Raw genomic sequence first — 6,094 nt, 5'->3', positions numbered from 1 at the left:
CGGTAAAATTGGATAACTAGTCAAGGGTCTGAATATATGCAGTACAAAAAACTTACACATATATATAAACATACAGTATGCATAAGCATATGTATGTAATACTAAGAGCCATAATCAATGAAATGTGATATTTCCTTACGAGGTAAGGTAGGACAGTTAAGAGGATTTACTTATTCAGGATTTGTGGGCTCATAAGCCTACATGCAGCATAGAGCTTCCTTTTCTATTGTGAATATTAACAAACCTTCTGCACATTTTCATGCAGGGGTCACAAATCCAGACATGCCAAACTGAAATGTCCAAGATGTCCACAAACACATGATTAGCAATTGACCATGTCAAGGTTCCTTGCTGAATGTTCTGTTTTCTTTCTTTTTTATTTTTGCTGTTTCTTGAAATTCTAAGATTGAAGGGTCAGCAGCAGGTTACATGCTGGTAAGTGGAAGGAGTCATTTAAGAATCATTTCCTTCAGAAGCAGACAAGTTATTAGCTTCTGCGTCCTGAATGCTTAAATGATCAAGTCTCATTTCAAATGGGAAATGTGATTGTACTTAAATTAAGGGTGTCGGAGGCTGACATTCTCAGCATGACTCCAGAACAATTTAATTCAGTGAGAATGTACAGCTACCTGTTTTTCACACATGGAGTAATGTTATTAAAAATGTACATATTGCACAGGTCTTAATGTTCAGCAGAAATCTGTTTTGTTAACAATAAAAGAAGCCCTTTGCAATATGTAATTTAATGTAATTAAACAATGTAATATAAACAAAATTTTAACTTTACTTCTGTACAATAATTTACTTGGCATCATTGCACATCAGGGTGAATTGACAGCAATAAATACAAAGTAGGAGCTCAGTTTCTTTTCATATCAAAATTATTGCACTAACATTCCATAGATTATGTTCTTTATTTGCGATGCAGCATGTACTCATATACCTTTTAAAAATATATAATTAGGGGTTTGTTGTACAATAACTGATTATGCATTACATACAAACACTTCCTAAGACACTTATCCATATCATGGACACACAGGGCACTGGTACTAATAACCAGAACACCCTGCAAGACAGAGCACAAGTCTGTCAGACACCCTTATTCACTTATACCAGCCTAATTCGGAGTTGCCAGTTACACTAACACATACATACTGTGGGTCTTGGAAAAACTGCAGTGTCCAGAGAAGACTGAGAAAGAATTTTTTTCCTGAGACTCCGGAGTTATGAGGCAGCAGCACTAACCACTGCACCATGAGTCTATCCTAAATGGTCATTAGAAATGAGCGAAACAGGCAATTGTCGATTTGAATCCACTAAAATTCATTTTGCAGGTGATCTAGCAATTATGAAACAGGAAACTCACTAAAAAGAACTTTATTTAGGGTTTTAAAGGTTTTCTTTGGTACATAGAGATAAGAAATGGTTTCCTAAAGGCTCATTCACACTTCAGTGTTCACCTATGATCTTTTCAGTAGCATAATGGCCTAAACCTTACCTCAGTGGTAAAATCAATTCCCATCAGTACCATGGAGGAATGTTTTTTGATTTTTTTAATGTAATATGCTGCCTGTTTTCCACAAAAAGAAACACAAAATGCATGATTGTGCACATTACTGTGTTTTCTGCACAGAAAAAAACACAGTAGATGGAAGGTCGCCAGTGCCAACCATCCTCCCATCAACTACCTTATCATATGAGGATATGCACACTTATGGTAATTTTTTTTTCACTGGAGCTTTATTTAAATGCTAAATAAAAGACAGACACATGCAGAATAAATACATAAAAACACTTCCAGACAGGAATTAAACATCCTGGTGTCAATGGCACAGATTTCACTGAAAGCAAAACACAATTTATTTTGCTAACTTTATTTGCAACACACTGATTGCTGCAAATTCAATTTCATGTGAATCATTTTGCTCCACACTGACGGTTCTATATTAATAAATGTATTCATTCATCGATTTTATTAACCTGCTTTTTCATTTGGAGACCAAGCACAGCTGGAGCGTATGCTTACAGCATCAAATGCGAGAGAGGAATTGACCATATAGGGGATGCCAATCCATTCAACCATGTGTAATCACAGAATGGAGTACCTATGAGGTCAGTCATGTAATGTCCCAATATCGTGAAACGGCCACAACATCAGTCACGAAAACAGCCATCACTTGCCCGGTTACACTGAAGATTATGAGACCAAATATAGCTGGAGTGTATGCAACATCAAATGCAACATCATGAAACACCCACACTGTCAGTCGTGAAATGGCCTTTGCATGTCTAGTTACATATTGATTAAGCTAGGGTTGTATGAGGGTCATCTGACACAAAGGGCGCTTCATGACTGATGTTGTGGGCATTACCTGACCTACATCATAGGTATTTCAGGCTGCTGTTAGACCCATCTCAATCCATTACTGGAAATACCAATGCCACCCATATAGCAGCGAATTTCATTTTACTATTTAACTATCATCATGCCACTGAAATGTCAAAGAAATGAGACTAACCAGAGGAAGCCCCCACAAAATGTACAAAGTCCATCTAGAGTAGAAATGGAGGCAGCATCCCCGGAGTTGTAGGAGACCAGTATTAGCTGCTGTTAACATAACACAAATTGTCAGTCATGAGCAAGTTATTTGTCTTGACCTTGAAATGGACATAGTGGATGTGAGACTTTGGTATCACCAATGCCAAGTTATAATGAGTCCTTCAAAATCATACGTAGCATGCATACCTTAGAATGTCCAAGGGTTAGCCTTGATCCACTGTGGGTATTCAAGATATGTATCAAATTAAGGGTTTTTAATTCTTTTTTCCATTAGATATCATGTCTAAAGAAACTGAAACAGTATTAAAAAAGTTAATATATACTTTCATATTATTATAAGAGCAGATCTAGCTTTCTGCAGCTCTGATTAATGGATGAATGCCTGTGCATACATGCTGTATGAATGTGTATGTGTGTGTGTGTGTGTATATATATTGCTTTGAGTTCTTTTACCCATTTATTATTATAAATATGCACTTTGCTTTGTAACATTATATCAAATTGACAAAAAGAGGACATTTTCTCTGAAATGTAAAAGATGCTACTAAAGAGAAATGCACATTATAGGCATCAAGGATATTACAATTTAGTTATTTAAAACCAGACATGATTGGCTTAAATGTGCATTAACTGATTAAAAAAAAATAAGGCATTATATTATTGCATCAATACAAATAAAAAAATGACTAGTGTGTTGTCCGTGGTTTGAGAAAGATTGATAACAGCAGTGCATATTCACCCTTACTGCTAACAGCTCACTGCTTGGCACAGGGTAGAGGAAGCTCAGCTGGGACCTTGCTAAGGATCTCTCTTTTTTCATGGGCAAACACATCTTCACCTGCCCCCTCCAAATCCCCCTCTGCTCCCTCCATCCAACCCTCCCAGCTGAGCTATGTTAATCAGGTGAGGGACAAGAGGCAATGCTGAACTAATTCAGCCAATTAGGCTCCAGCATTGTTTGCATCCAGCAACATTTTGTATTTCTGCAAATGTGTGAAGTGCAAAATGTGCCCTCCGGCAACGAAACGACAGCAGCCATGTACTGGCGATGTGTCAACAAACTCGAGCAATGGCTGACGGCCGACCCTTCTGCGTGCATATGTTCGTGAGCACGTGTGAGTGTATTTTTTTTTTTTTTTATTATTGTGCTCCCCATCCCCTTTCTATCCTTTCTCTGCTGAACAACAGAGTCAGAAGCCGGGGTCTTGGTGGCAGATGGGCGAGGGTTGCTGGGATTGGCTAATCCCAGATCTGCCGTCTCCTTGCCACACGGCAACCAAGGGAAAAGATGGAGCCAGCTGTCAAATGGAAGCCTTTCATGGTCCCTTGCACACAACAGCTGCACAGGCCCTGCCTGCTTGGTTCTAAATTATTAAACATCTTTTTAGTTTGTTCCAGCTGCAGGCCTCAATGTGTTTATGCAGCCTTTGTGCATTTTACATATGATTCCTTCTCCCCTCCTCTCATCAAAATGCTGTTTGTAAAAGTCATTATCCCATCTGTGCCCCAGTTTGGACAAAACAGCCAAAGACAAATCCAATGCTATTCTCCTTCTAGGACAATTTGGGAGTTGAAGATGATTGCAGTGACTGAAGACTTCAGGGCTTTGGTGCTTTCACTTGTATTTGTGAGGCCACCTGTAAGCCGTGGTGTCGCATGAGCAGCTCAGGGGCAATGAGCACGTGGTAATAAGGCTTTTTGCAAGTAAGATTTCATCCTTGGAAAAACAGCTTTAGAATAGACAGACCCTCTATCTTGCTTTTTTTTTTTCACATGCGGCTTTAAATAATCTGTTTCTGATAGCTGCTTTCCCTGAAGATTTCCCAACAGTGGCAGTGCTATTATTGCCTTGAAGAGACATGTATATTGTAAATATTCAGGGGCCAGATGTAGGCACAAAGTGTGTCCCTGCAAGCCAGCGACTGAAGATTTCCACTTCAGGTTCTGAATAGAGTTTGTGACATTAAGGTGTAATCTCCTGGCAAGTCCCCTTTCACAGCGCACTGAGCCGACGGGAGATATGGGCCCCAGGCTTGGAGCTGCAGCTCCAGGCAGCTTTGAAAATCTGGATTCAGAGCAGCTGACGGATATTTGTTTTTTTTTTTTTTTAATTTTCTTTCTCCCTTCACCTCCATGCACATGAGCCCATTCTCACAATCCTTCGAAGAATGCTGTCGGGCAAGGGTGAAGTCTCAGGCTTTGTCCCATCCAGCACCTAAGGACAGTGGTGCACACTCAGGAGTGACGTACATCGTTTTCTTGCTGTGATTACCCTACTGACTGGTATTATCCCACCTGCTTTGTTACTGTTGCCCTGTCAGGCAGATTAGCATGGTATTGACTTCCATTTGCTCAATTCTTTTAATCCCCTTTGTGTTCTAGCCCTGTCCAGGAAGAAGGGGGTGCCAGGATTAATTAAGGATCATTTCAAAGTTCTGTTTTATAGAGCAATCTAGCAATACTGTATCGAGAAAAAAAAATCTGCTTCACTTTACATCATAGCTACAGGCAAGCAAGCTTAAACTCCTAATGTCAGTTAGAAAAATAAAATGCCCCATCCCTCCACTCATCTCCCTCACAGAGTATTGTATAAGGAGAAATTGTATGTGTGCGCGTGTGTGTGTGTATGTGCCAGAGTGAAGACTAAGAACATTTTAGAAAGAGGGTCCACACAGACTTTTGTTATATTAATTGTGGTAAATAATCAAGCCTTGACACACAAAGAGGTTTGGGACAGCCTCCCGTATACTTGAAAATTGGCTGCAAAATTTGAAAAGAGGTTGCGAAAATGGTCTTTATAGACTGCCCAGGTTGGTAAACATGAATGTATAGTGGAATGGCAGTAGGAGGAGGCATCTTGGGACTGGAACCGGAAATGAGGTCATCGGTGGAACCGGGAGTGACATCTTCTGGGCGGAACCAGGGAAAATTTCCCGCATTTGGTCTGTGGGGAGATAAGAGAAAGGATTAATGCACTCTGCCACCCCCTGGTCAAATTAGGAATTACTTTCTTTTGAGCCCTTTACCTGCCTCCCATGTGAACGTGTGATATAATGAATATTCATTTTCATTAAAGAGATACTAGGCATGCAGAAATATTCAGTTGTCATATGTTGCTCACTTTGGTTTTGGGTAGAGGTGGCAGGTTCCCTGTTCAACACTCTATTCATTACATATTCATGGTACATGTATACAGTGCCAATAAAAAGTATTCACCCCTTGGAAGTTTTCACGTTTTATTATTACACAACATTGAATCACGGTAGCACAGTGGTAGTGCTGCTGCTTCATAATTAGGAGGCCAAGGTTATGTCCTCCCTCCGTGGGGTTTACACGTTCTCCTTGTGTCTGTATGGGTTTCTTCCAGGTGCTCCAGTTACCTCCCATGCAGGTTAAGTGAATTGGCCCTGGTGTGTGTTTGGTATGAGGGATTGTGTGTGTGTTTACCCTGTTTTTTGACAAGTGACCTATGCAGGGTTAGTTCCTGCCTTGCACCCTATACTAAGTGGGATTGGCCCCAGCACCCCCTGT

Source organism: Erpetoichthys calabaricus, chromosome 2 (genome assembly GCF_900747795.2).
Source record: "Erpetoichthys calabaricus chromosome 2, fErpCal1.3, whole genome shotgun sequence".
In the NCBI taxonomy this organism is placed as follows: Eukaryota; Metazoa; Chordata; class Cladistia; order Polypteriformes; family Polypteridae; genus Erpetoichthys; species Erpetoichthys calabaricus.
The sequence above is the reverse complement of the archived record's forward strand: the minus strand, read 5'-3'. Positions refer to the sequence as shown.